The 14,474-nt window shown below is 50.3% G+C and overlaps 1 protein-coding gene across 3 annotated transcripts in view; it reads left to right on the top strand.

Annotated features, from left to right (window-relative positions):
• Nucleotides 1–14,474, top strand: part of MRPL11 (mitochondrial ribosomal protein L11) — a 101,918-nt gene that overhangs the window by 4,833 nt on the left and 82,611 nt on the right. The gene's annotated exons all lie outside the window — the stretch shown is intronic.

Here is a 14,474-nt window from a genome sequence, read left to right on the forward strand (position 1 = left end):
ATAAGTTTTAAATCGAGATTTCAAAGTGCATTGCTCCGGTGGCTTCCTAATATCGGAAGAGTGTTCCAGACGGCCGTAGAAGCGCACCTGAAGCGCGCGATGCAGTGACTATTTTTCTTCAATGTTGCGAGGATGACCAGAGTTTGCGTGATGGTTTATGCACATTGATGAGATTAGCAAGGTATTGTAGTTCTTTTGTTGCAAGAACTTTGAATGTAATAAGTGCAACCTTATGTATTTGTTCACCAATGTTATTGAGATAGGTAGAACAACTGTTTGCACAATTTGACAAAATCCAGGTCTAGCTGCTGGGAAGTGTCAAGTGATGTTAGATGTTTCCAGTTTTGTAAAAAAATTACAACAACCCAGAAATTTATGTTTTCATTTACTTCTGCATTTCAGGTACACTGAACTCTGAACTCTCTGACGCCATTGTTTCCCTGATTAATTAATTTGTTGCCTCAACTGATGTGAACGATTGATTGGGTAAATGGTTAACGAGCGTGTGGGTGGCGGAAGTGATGTGAGTGGCAGTAGGTTGGGGGGTGGTGGTGCTAGGAGGGGAGTGCATTGTTGCGTCTGTCAGGCACACGTGATAATGCTGGCAATAGATTGAATGTGAATCATAACATCGGGTAAAGCTCTTTGTGTGACCACAATACATGGTTCGCAAATGCTTCGTGGCTGCCTCGGTGTACGTCGATGCAGCCCACATCCATCCTCCTCCCTCATTGTCTGTCCTCGTTTGTCACGGACATTCTTATTTGTCTGCACATCTCCCCAGCTGTCTCTCTTTCTGACCTGTTGTGCCCCTGTATTTATGTATGTGCTTTGAACTTTCGCACCGTACGTAGCCAACCGGGCTAATCGGAGGTGCGGGAAACACTGTGGCCGACACACTGAGTTTATTTGAATATGTTTACGCTTCTCATGAAGGTTGAAAGTGATGAAGAATTTTCTCTGTCTGACAGGTGTGGGCGGGGGGGGGGGGTGTGCAGTCGGGAGAGGCCAACCCTTTGAACTTAGCCTAGAGAAAACTGGCCACTTGATGAAAGCAAAATTTGGCGATTAAAATGTAGCGCTAAGAAGGGATTTATTTGCCTTGCGTTGACGTCATTACCTGTGACACTGCGAGTACTTCACATAGCGTGTGACGTCATCATGTTGTGTGGCTTTGAACGTAAAGTTATTATCCTTAATTAAATGCTGATGAGAAACGCTTTTTTTAAAGCATTACAGAAACACGCATAGGTATTATCTTTCTTCCTAGTTAAATAATGTATCTTATCTCATGTAAAATTAATTGACCTACGGACCATTAGTTTTATGTTTACCGTTGAAGTATTGTCAGGGAAATTTCACAGTTTTGTCCCATCAGCTGACACGGCCAGTGGTGGTGGCTCTTGCCTCCAGCCTCTGAGGGAATCGGGTCAGCACAAGCTCCGCCTGGGGTTATTAGTCACAGCTGATGCGTTACAGGTGCTTTAATTGATAATTGGAATGCAGAGACCGCGTGTAATGCTCCCGAAGCTGGGCTCCGATCCAGGCCCCTTCCCCTGGGACACGGCATGAACTTAATGCTGCCATCTGCTCGGGAAGCGTTAATGAAGCTATCCCCGTGGCATTCCAATCATTCAACAAAACTACCTGCACGCATTATTGGAAACTAGACAACTAGACGTGGCATCTGTTAACTCACCCCACAGCCTCCTCAACCAGCAGCTACCAGCAGCGACCACGGCCTAAGGACCTCATTTCGCAGAGGTGTGGAACCTACAATAACATGGCTTCCATGCATGGGGCACATGGCTTGATTTTGCACGGCCTGCGACTTTCTTTCAGACAGCCTGCGTTCACGTGAAGCTTCCCGCTCTCAACCCACAAACAGAATCGTGAATTTAGAATGTTTGGCTGCTATAAATGTCCACGTGATAAGCCACTTCGTTGAGCTACCGTTTGTGACCAGGTCGCTTCTGAAAAAGAGCTATATAGCTCAGTGGCCTTTGCCTGGTAAAAAAAATGTTTGTCGTTTAAATAAGTCATTGCAAGCACTTTAGCTGCACTAATTGGGTATGAGAGGGAAATACTTCCAAACTGACAATTATCTGTTTCTAACTTTAGCGCATGCTGACACATTGGTTACTGTGAGAGCCACGCACGTTATTTTACGCGATAGTCGGTAACGCTGAGGTTCGCGTTCACGCAGGGCCCATACACCGCCTAAACCTCCCAAACTCCAGTCCTTGACCCACCACAATCATCTTTTTCACATTTGCCGGTCTTCACAGTTCTAATACGTATTTAGGTAGTTACACACTGCATTGCTGAATAATAGCCGCACATGAATGCATAGAGAGTTCTGATTCAAATTAAGAGTGCTGTACATTACACGGGAAACACAAGTACATAAATACACACACAAGATATCCATCTTAATTTGAATCTGCGCTCTCTCCCCTACGTCATTTGCCGTACGATTAGCAATCATCATGCACGTGCAGCGTGTAACAACTTAATTAGTATTTGAACGGAGAGGAAGGGTGAGCTTGGGAAGGGGGTGGCAGACCGAGGAGAGAAGCAAATGAACGGAGTATTCCTGCCCAAGGCGGCATCGCCATGATCCATGGCTCCCAGCCAGCGCGTGGTATTTAAGTCACGCCACAAAGTGCAATCGGGAAGGCGGGGAGAGTGGATGAGTGACAGGAATACTCGCCCCTCGGAAACGAGGCAGCGCTACTTTACCGTGAAAAATTACAGAACGTGGTGGAGGAAAAGCGAGAATAAGTACGACGAGTAAATAATCAAAAGCAACGGACCAAATCGCAGAATGCGCAGCAACAGAAATGCGCAGTGAAAAATTGCGCTGGAGAAGAAAACAAAATAAAACCGATCTCGCCCTTAAAATTTTAAGTCGCGATCCGCACCCCCATAAATTGTGCTCGTTGCAACGGGTAACAGGCATTGAGAAGATGTCACGTAACAGTAAGAATAATAATAAGCCAGTGGTTAATAAAGCGCTCGGCTCTTCAGACTGCCTGCTCAGAGTCGTAAGCATGACTCTAAGCCGCGGCGTCGCCAGATAATATATGAGCCACCACAGGCTTTGCCAACGAAAGACGGGGGGGGGGGCGGGGGCGGAGGGGAGGGGGGGTGGAGGGGTGGAACCGACGGGTATTTTGCAGAGCCGGGGGAGCAAAGCGCCGAGAAGTCATTCTGGCTTGGGGCCCATTCCACTCGCCGTGAAATTCATGACGGCGCCTACGCTCGCTAAATTATGAAGGGGGCTGAAGTTTATTACGAAAGTGGATGCGACGCACTGGCATCCGCACGGAGCGATTTGTTTCGTGTTTTGTTCTATTTTTTTTTATGCAAGGCACGGTCTTGTTATTCACGGTGCATTTCGTGTCGCGCACGTGTGCAAAGGGAGAGTGTTTATGTAAATACCGCACTGTATTAGACTCCATTCCCGTGGCATTTTTCAGGGGCCAGCCCCCCCCCCCTCACCGTTCCCTACTGCACAAAAGTCTGGGATTGTCTTTATAGGAACTGCCAGATTCACTTTGTCAAGCATCACGCAGTGGAAAACAGACCACTTAGCACTACAGCTCGACCACCTGGCTCTACTGCTAGACCACCCAGCACCTCCGCTAGACCACCCGGTACTACCCCTAGACGACCCGTGACTACCGCTAGACGACCCGTCACTACCACTAGACCCACCCAGCACTACCATTAGGCAACCCAGAAATGCCACTAGATCATCATTCATAATCGTGGAGAAGCACTTGCCATACGAGAACAAAGTTTAAATTTTGGTTTCTTGACAGAATCTACAACTGACTACTTAAATCTAATCAATACACTTTCTGATTATCGCCTCAATTTATTGCCAAGTTGAATAAAATATTTACCATCCAATTTTGCACGTTCATTTGCATGATACATTTACAATTTCCACGCACCAGGCTCAAAGCGGGTTTTAAGCCGAGGGCTTAATAACATCGACGATGCCACCGTCGATGTCACCGCGTCGCACTGGCCACGCACCTCTGCTGAATTTCCCACGGTTTTCGGAGGACAGACGGACGCCCAGCGTATGTCAATTTTTACATGTCTGCCGATAAACGTGAGGAAATAAATGCAATTAAAATCAACTAAGCAAGCCATCACAGATTTCGTGCCACCGTTATGGAATCAAGAGGGCCGGTCGGTGTCTCTACTGAACATGTTTTATTCATCTTCTTGGTTCTTTCGGTAAAGTCACGTAGAAGGGAAATAATAAAATAATGAAAAGTTAACATTATAAATATTAAATAAATATTTTTTGTTTGTTTTATTTCTATTATTTTATTATTTCCCTTCTACGTGACTTTACCGAAAGAACCAAGAAGATGAATCCCTGCAGTCACGAAAGCTTTAAATCGAAATCGTTTTATTCCATCGCCAGTGCAACCCACGTGGCATAATGTGGACCAAAAATGAGTCCATTCCATTACCGTTCAAACCAGCCTCCTACTTTATACCCCCCCCCACCGCCTCCCTCCTCGCCTTTTCCTTTTTTGTCCCGACATCAATTTGCCTTTTCTGCGTGGTACTTCCCAGCGCGTGCGTGCTCACAGACAGCTCGATTACGCTCGGAATGATTTAAATTGCCGAGGAAGAGCAGAGACGGGCAGAGTCCTGCGGGTGAGAGCTGCCGCTCGCCTGCGCCGGGGAAGTCGAGGACCCGTCAGCTGGCTCACTTGAGCTGCGCGAGTGACTTAGTCCATCACCTTGTGTTAAAGGACGGCGCCCGGAAGTTTACGACGTCAAAGATCTGCTGCCGAATTCACTTCGATTGTCTCTTTTCACCTTTGTTAGGGATTCATCTTTTGTATGCACCTGTAAACAATGTTGGTTGTTAGTCAATCAACCCAAAAGAAATGATTTTCATAGCTGTAATTTATCAAATGATGTGATTCATACTCTAAATATTTAATATGATTGGCTTTTTGTATGCAACCATTGATCAGGTTGTTACCATCAACTCAGTGAAATTCCACATTCTTGTGGCAGGGGCCATTTCATCAAAGGGCACATTGAACATTCACCTCTTCGGATTTAGCCTCGATAGTGCTTGGCTGGACGACCACCACCACCACCACGCGCACACCGGGTTTGCAGATGTGGCTGCAGGGGTTGTGTTGCGTGGTGGCCAGCAGATGAACAGTGCAGCAAAAATCTGTCGTTATCCGCACCTCCGATGAGCACGGTTGGCTACGTATGGCGCGAAAGAAGTTCAACGTGCATACATACACCCATATTTGAATGCTTGCACGTTTACGCTTCCCTACCTTAGGGGCCGTCCACAAATGACGTCACGCACCTGGGGGGGGAGGGATCAGACATTTGTGACGATGTGTGACGAGGGGGGGGGGGTTGAGAAATGTGACGTCACATCAAAATGCGCAACTTTAAATAAATATAGACAACACGTTCTACTTTATTAAATAGTCTTTAAAAAAATATTTTCTCCGACAACATCAGAGTGCAGCGCCACATTAAATGCGCACTACAATGACAATAGTTTAAAGCGATTTGAAGTATGTTTTATTTTCAAAATGTTTTATTTTCAAAATGGGAAAAAATTGAAATATTAGGACGCTGTCTTTCCGACAGCTCTGTTCTTCACCTGAGGACGGCTGCTTGTGTTGTGGCCGAAACGTCTTGAGAATTTTGTGATGTTTGATTTTTATTATTTGATTGTTTTATTTTTATTATTTTATTATTTCCCTTCTACGTGACTTTACCGAAAGATCCAAGAATATGAATTCCTGCAGGCACGAAAGCTTTAAATCGAAATTTAATGGAAGTATGTTTTTTTTTTTGGGGGGGGGGGGGGGGGGGGGGCGGAGCTTTGTGACGTCATATTTGAGGGGGGGGGTCTGACTTTTTGTGACGCCGTATGACGAGATGGGGGGGGTCAAACATCGTTCAAAATCGCGTGACGTCATTTATGGACGGCCCCTTAATCAACCCGTGCACTGACCGGCGCGGTTTGATGTACGGTTAAAACCCTCCCCTGGTGCCCGCATGGCGTTGTGGGGGGGGATGGGGGGGGGTGATATGGGGGGGGGGTGATATGGGGGGGGTGATATGGGGGGGGTGATATGGGAGGGGGGTGATATGGGGGGGGTGATATGGGGGGGGTGATATGGGGGGCGGGTGATATGGGGGGGGTGATATGGGGGGGGGTGATATGGGGGGGGGGGTGATATGGGGGGGGGGTGATATGGGGGGGGTGATATGGGGGGGGGGGTGATATGGGGGGGGGGTGGTATGGGGGGGGGTGATATGGGGGGGGGGTGATATGGGGGGGGGGGTGATATGGGGGGGGGGGTGATATGGGGGGGGGGTGATATGGGGGGGGGGGTGATATGGGGGGGGGGTGATATGGGGGGGGGGGGGTGATATGGGGGGGGGGTGATATGGGGGGGGGTGATATGGGGGGGGGTGATATGGGGGGGGGGTGATATGGGGGGGGTGATATGGGGGGGGTGATATGGGGGGGGGGGTGATATGGGGGGGGGGGTGATATGGGGGGGGGTGATATGGGGGGGGTGATATGGGGGGGGGGTGATATGGGGGGGGTGATATGGGGGGGGGTGATATGGGGGGGTGTGATATGGGGGGGGTGTGATATGGGGGGGGGTGATATGGGGGGGGTGATATGGGGGGGGTGATATGGGGGGGGGTGATATGGGGGGGGTGTGATATGGGGGGGGGGGTGATATGGGGGGGGGTGATATGGGGGGGGTGATATGGGGGGGGGTGATATGGGGGGGTGATATGGGGGGGTGATATGGGGGGGGTGTGATATGGGGGGGGGGTGATATGGGGGGGGGTGTGATATGGGGGGGGGGTGATATGGGGGGGGGTGATATGGGGGGGGGTGATATTGGGGGGGGTGATATTGGGGGGGGTGATATTGGGGGGGTGATATGGGGGGGGGGTGATATGGGGGGGGGGTGATATGGGGGGGGTGATATGGGGGGGGGTGATATGGGGGGGGGGGGTGATATGGGGGGGGGTGATATGGGGGGGGGGTGATATGGGGGGGGGGTGATATGGGGGGGGGGTGATATGGGGGGGGTGTGATATGGGGGGGGTGTGATATGGGGGGGGTGATATGGGGGGGGGGGGTGATATGGGGGGGGGGGGTGATATGGGGGGGGTGTGATATGGGGGGGGTGTGATATGGGGGGGGTGTGATATGGGGGGGGGGTGATATGGGGGGGGGGTGATATTGGGGGGGGTGATATTGGGGGGGGTGATATGGGGGGGGGTGATATGGGGGGGGGGGTGATATGGGGGGGGGGTGATATGGGGGGGGGTGATATGGGGGGGGTGATATGGGGGGGGGGTGATATGGGGGGGGGGGTGATATGGGGGGGGGGTGATATGGGGGGGGGGTGATATGGGGGGGGGGTGATATGGGGGGGGGGTGATATGGGGGGGGGGGTGATATGGGGGGGGGGTGATATGGGGGGGGGGGTGATATGGGGGGGGGGTGATATGGGGGGGGGGTGATATGGGGGGGGGGTGATATGGGGGGGGGGTGATATGGGGGGGGGTGATATGGGAGGGGGGTGATATGGGGGGGGGTGATATGGGGGGGGGTGATATGGGGGGGGGTGATATGGGGGGGGTGATATTGGGGGGGGTGATATTGGGGGGGGGTGATATGGGGGGGGGGTGATATGGGGGGGGGGTGATATGGGGGGGGGTGATATGGGGGGGGGGTGATATGGGGGGGGGGTGATATGGGGGGGGGGGGTGATATGGGGGGGGGGTGATATGGGGGGGGGTGATATGGGGGGGGGGTGATATGGGGGGGGGGTGATATGGGGGGGGGTGATATGGGGGGGGGGTGATATGGGGGGGGGGGTGATATGGGGGGGGGGTGATATGGGGGGGGTGATATGGGGGGGGGTGATATGGGGGGGGGGTGATATGGGGGGGGGGTGATATGGGGGGGGGCGATATGGGGGGGGGGGGGATGCCCACCATCCAGAAGTGGCTTGGCAAGAGACCACGCACGAGGGTGAGGGTGAGCCGCCGTCCGTGTGCGAGGTGCCGTGACGCCCCGCGCAGCCCCGCAGGGCGCCGATGCCGCCGCCGAAGCGAATGCACCACACGAGCTATAAAAAACATGGGGAGCGACGGACCCGTCTCGTAGGGTTAGCAACTTACATAACGTCTCAGTGTTTGGTTAATAATAAATAAATACAGGCTCTGTTAGCGTCACGCAAGATTTGTTTTTATTTGTCAATTATACAAGCCTCGGTGTTTTCCCGATGTGCGCATGCAGACGTGTCAAGTGACGCAGTGAACACACTCGTTGATTCGCAACAAAAAATTGGGGGGTCATCATCCCACAGTTCACACAGGCCCCCACCCCCCCACCCACTCCCCATCATCGTTCGCGCTCATGAATGAGGTTTGCCTAAAATTGTATTCTTTTTTTCAAATCTTTTTTGCCCACCCTCGCTGTCACATCTGCTGCACGTGTACGTAGTGTGTGTGTGTGTTTCGGAGACTGAGCAAGGAGCGGTAGTTGTAGTGGTTATTTGGGTCTGGTTCAGTGTGTACACATCATTACCGAGGAGACAAAGGCGGCCGAGCGTGGTATTGGTCACCCACCCCTTTGCGTGCCATGCCGGCCTTAATAGGTGCTCGCAAACAGCACTCGCGCTAATAGTCTGTTCAAGGTTATGCGAGGGGGATCTTTTTTTGTTATATATTATACTTTTACGGTTTGGAGTCTATTAGCCAGCAGTTGGCCCCAAGTCTGGATTCTGGATTACATTCCATGGCTGCCTGCACAGTGAAGGGAAGATAAGGGTTGTCCCCTCTTTTTAGTTATTTATTCACTCGCCCCCCCCCCCCCGTTGGTATTTTTATTTATTCATTTATCATCTAAGAATTCACACGACTGCAGTGAAATTCCTGGGAGGAACATTTCACATGGAGGCACCATTAATAGCTCAGGACGACACGCGCACACACACACAGGCAAACACACAAACACACATACAGGCAAACACACAAACACACACACACAAACACACACAAACACACACACACAAACACACACAAACACACACACACAGGCAAACACACAAACACACATAAACACACACACAAACACACACACACACGTGGCATGCCGTGACACGCACGTGCACATACATCCAAACAAAGACAAAGACCACCCATATAGCCTTTACCAGACTGTTAGGTCAAGTGCTGTGAAGGCTGGCGTGGTGGACGATGGGGTGCGGGACCAGGACCACACCCGACTGCCTTTGTCTCCCCAGTGGTGATGTTTATACACAATGTTAGCCGTGAACAGGAATCAAATTCTGGTCGCCTTGTTTATAACCGAGTGCTCTAACCACTGTGGCACTGCTAAACACACACAACGAAGACAAACATCCCCAGTATAGCCCAGCAAGGCTAACGAGGCATGTGCTGTTAGTGAGCACACTCGCACTCTCACTCGTTCACAATATGTAGTAACAATTATACAGCCATGTATACTCCCTCGGTGGGAGGCTAAATGCCTTTTGTTACCTCCCCTACCACCTCCCCATGCTCCCTTGTGGAGCTGCCTCTGGCAATGACAGGATGCATATGGTCGGCATCACACAGCCATTATTGCTCACCACCACAATCACCACCACAATCACCACCACCACCATGACGATACTGCTAACATCATCACGATCATTATCATCACTACCACCATCACCGCGACGACCACTATTACCACATCACACCACCATGATAACTGCAATCATCACCACCATCAGCACCACCACAACCATCATCACTGCCACGGCCACTGGCACCACCTTCAACACCTCCACTGCCACCAAAGACAATGACAAAGATCTCCCGTATAGCCTTAACAGGCCGTTGGGGCAAGTGCTGTTAGCGAGCACCTATGAAGGTCGGCACAGCACACGAGGGGTAGGTGGCCAGCACCACATCCGGCCGCCTTTGTCTCCAGAGTGGCGATGTTTATTACACACCGCACCAGGTACTCATTTGAGGCTTATTCAACCTAGGGGAGGCGTTGGCCGTGTGCGGGAATCGAACTCGGGGCACCAGGTTTGTAGCGCAACACGCCAACCCTTATGCTACCGCTCCCTACCACCACCATCCCCACCGCCACCCTTGCTGTTCTATGTTCAGCAGTAGCAGCAGCAGTAGCCTCATTTGACATGCATTAGGTATTTCCAATTCATCTCAATCCAAATTTTCATTCTCGGAGAAAGAACAAAAAATGCGGTGATGTACGGTGATGTACCAGGAAGGCAATCATTCCTCGAGCAAGCTGCCTTCAGTTGCCCATTACCCTCGGTACATTCTCACACTTTTATGAAACAGCGCTTTCATACACAGACTATGCTTACATTCGTAGGATGCGAGATTTACGGATGTACACGTATGAAAGGTCAAGGTGCAGCCCTGCAATTGCTTGCGTAGACCACTGCTAAGCGAGCCATAGAGATCACCTCTTGAGGGTATTTGGCCGATTTTTCTATGCTGCCGAGGTTTCTTGCGCGCGTGCGTGGGTGTGTGCATGCGCGTGAACATGTACGTGCAGTGGTGCAGCGAACACGACAACACGAGTTCGATTCCTGCTCATGGCTACCCTGACGATTATTTGAACTGGTACTGTGCTTCCCCGAGATCGACTCAGAATTAAATAAGTACCTGGTGCAGTGTTTAAACATCAACACTGGAGATACAAAGGTGGTCAGGCATGGTTCTGACCATCCCAACCCCCTTGTGTGCTGTATCGGGCTTCATAGGTGCTTAGAAACAGCACTTGCCCCAACAGTCTGTTAAGGCTATACGGGGGATCTTTGTCTTTGTGTGTATACATTATTCATTTTTTTACTATTTCCAAATCACCCGAAATGCACCCGTGATCTCGTCAAACCTTGCAAGCTAGCAGCGTTGAGCCTGGTTAGCGCTTGGGTTGGTGGCTTCTCGGCTGTGGTCATCTGCTACGTTGGCCATCAGGAGCAGCAGACAGCACGGCGAAATCCAGTCTTTGATTGCATGTGCCTCTACGCGCTCCCCGCATGGTGAAAAATTTATTGCACACCGCCAACAAACCCCGCGCGGCATCCGGGAATCCTTCATTCAGCAGTGGATTGACGAATTGGGCTGTAGACGTGTGCATCATTTACTTTGCTTTGTTGGGGGATGCTGTTGTGCTGAGATGCCCCATTAATCGTAATTGCGGTGCAGTGGGGCTGTCTTCTAGTTTGTGCTCTTGAGCTTTCATTTGTCCGTCGGTCCGTCCATCCGCCCGCCCGCCCGTCTGCCCGTGTGTGAGCGGGCGAGTTTCCAGCTTCGTTAGTGCGTTAAGAGCGACGACGTTCCACCCAGCTGTGCTCTTCTTTCTCTGCAACAGCCGCGCGCGGCGGCCGACTGCGCTGATCAAAGGGAATGTTTGAGCGTTTGATTGCAGCCTCCTCGCTTCCTCAATACCGCGTGTCTGGTTAAAAATTAAATACACACCACCACCACCATCACTGCCACCACCATCACCACCACCACCATCACCACCATCACCACTACTAATCACATCCACTCTCAATGGCCACCACCGTCACCGCCACCACCATCACCCCCACCACCATCACCACTACTAATCACATCCACTTTCACTGACCACCACCGTCACCCCCACCACCATCACCCACACCACCATCACTTACACCACCATCACCACTACTAATCACATCCACTCACTGACCACCACCATCACCCCCACCACCACCATCACCCCCACCACCATCACCACCATCACCACCAACACCACCATCACCACCAACACCACCAGGACTCATCACATCCACTCTCACTCATCACATCCACTCTCACTCACCACCACCATCACCGCTACCAACATCACTGCCACCACCATCACCACCACCACTCATCATAACTACTCTCACTCGCCACCACCATCACTGCCACCACCATCGCCCCCATCACCACCACCACTGATCACATCCACTGTCACTGACCACCACCATCACTGCCACCACCATCACCAACACCACCAGCATTCATCACATCCACTCTCACTCACCAACAACAACAACCGCCATTCGCCACTAAGTGGAGGTGACGTCACCACGACGCTTGTGCCAGGCTATGTGCACGTTGAGGCCACGTGAAGCGTCGAACGCCCACTGGCAGGAGGTCACCACTCATCACAACTACCCTCACTCACCACCACCATCACTGCTGCCACGATCACTGCCACCACCAACACCACCAGCACCAACGAGCACTCGAAATTCATATTTATTTTTTATTACCTTTTTTAAATACTTATTATGTACACGTACGCTATGTACAATATTACAAGACCCCATACGACAGATCTGCATGCACACACGTTTGTGTAAAATATATTAAAATATTTAGAATATTAAACCTTGCACAAAATCAACGTTAAATTCCGATGTGTTTTACGTAGATGTAATCTTTAACGAGAACTGCTGACACTATGAGCTGGGGGGATGCATTTGAAATTAAATAACAGTTTCACAGTTTGTTACCATAATGCAAAAAGTGGAAAAGAGTAACAATTCAGGTTTTGGCGCGTTGGATTCGCAGCCAGTATTATAAGGGATTCGTCATAGATTTTTTTTTTTGGGTTAGGCCATGTCATCATCTGGCCAAATCTCCCGCCATAAGACCCCTCCACTACCTGACACAACCGGACACGTGTACAGTACAAACATCTAAGAGCGCGCCATTCATTATTGTTTCAGTTGAAGAACACATTCCCACTAGCAGAATTAGTCTATGAATCGTCACGATTCAATCCAACGACCGATGCTTTTGTCGTATTGGTTGTGAATGTAGCGGCCTCGAGTGGCTTGAGTTGGTTTCGCTACGAAACCGAGCCGCGATCCAATCGAAGAGCATTGATTATGACGCACGCGATTCAACGTGTGCTTCGTGAGTATAAGAATCTGTATTAGTTGATAATGATAGAGCGATCCCTTCGGTGTGGCCACACTCTGCGTTGGGAAGCACCACACACGGATTAAACTCAACTTGACACCTACACGTCGCTCCGCCCATTTGAGAAGTCGGCCATTGGGACTGCCCCACGCGCTTTCGAGCAGCCGCCGAGATGACTATGATTGATTGATGGTGACTTGTGATTGGCAGGGCTCAGGTTAATTAGGTCAGACGGTTTTCCAGCCTGAATTTACTCGTTATAATTAGGAGCGGTGATTAGGGGAGGTGGTTATCGTGCTGTCTGTGTTTAAATTGCGAAGGACATCACTGGGGTGAATCGGATTCCTCTGCGATTTTCTGGTTCGCCCTCTAATTCAAGACTCATTATTCTCACACTGCAGAGAATGGAAGCACCTCTTGTGGCTGCAGGCGTGACGTGAGCGCGTTACACACAACATGTATGCATGAATTAAACATTCTATACGGGTATACTGAGCTTGGGAATCAATGTTCATTGATGAATTGTTGCACCGTCTATTCGACAACCATATCTGTATGAGGTCTGCGGTCGTTCTTATTTTTGAATGCTATTGTGTAAGTAAACGTAAAATAAAATCAGCAGTGGCCAAGTGGTTGGCACACAGGGCTGTTCACCTTACGACCTTGTTTAAATTCCTGGCCACTGCTGATATCAATGATGAGCGATATCTGAACTCAAACTAAACTACAGTATATTTATTTTACCATGTCAGGCCTACTGAGCTATACAGCTCTTTTTCAGAAGCGACCTGGCCACAATTGATAGCTCACCGAAGCGGCTTATCACGTGGAAACGTATAGCAGCCAAATACTCCAAACGCACGTTGATTCTAAATGTGGAGGGAAAAACCGGAGGACCCGGAGAAAAATCCCGGCAACCACGGGGAGAGAGAGAGAGAGACATGCAAACTCCAAATATACAGGCGTCGTCAGGGTCAGGCACAAACTAACGACCTCCTGTGTACCAGGCGAAGTAGTTAACATATCGTCACCAAACTGAACTGGTCCTTGGTGCCGTACAGTTACACTACCCACATGATTCATAATCAACGTTTTTGGGTTTAGATCGCGTTATTTATAAATGTGTCGTAACTCTCCACCACCCGACATGGCCAATCAGTAAAAAAGTGTCACGTTGACAAAAGACATAGTTCACTGCTTTAGCCCACCGGTGTGTTGAAGCGTGAAACCACAACATTTACAATTTGAGTACGACGTTTCGCTGGTAATTGCATCCAGCATCATCGGGCAATTCTGGCGAATTTCCCGACACATTTATAAATAACGTGATCTAAACCCAAAAACGTTGATTATGAATAATATTGGTCGCGAAAGCCTACGTGTTAAACTACCCACATGATGACTGACGAGGCGTGGGGAGGGCTTCATCC

Source organism: Lethenteron reissneri, chromosome 11 (assembly GCF_015708825.2).
Source record: "Lethenteron reissneri isolate LAM-NWPU_2019-01 chromosome 11, ASM1570882v1, whole genome shotgun sequence".
Classification (NCBI taxonomy): Eukaryota; Metazoa; Chordata; class Hyperoartia; order Petromyzontiformes; family Petromyzontidae; genus Lethenteron; species Lethenteron reissneri.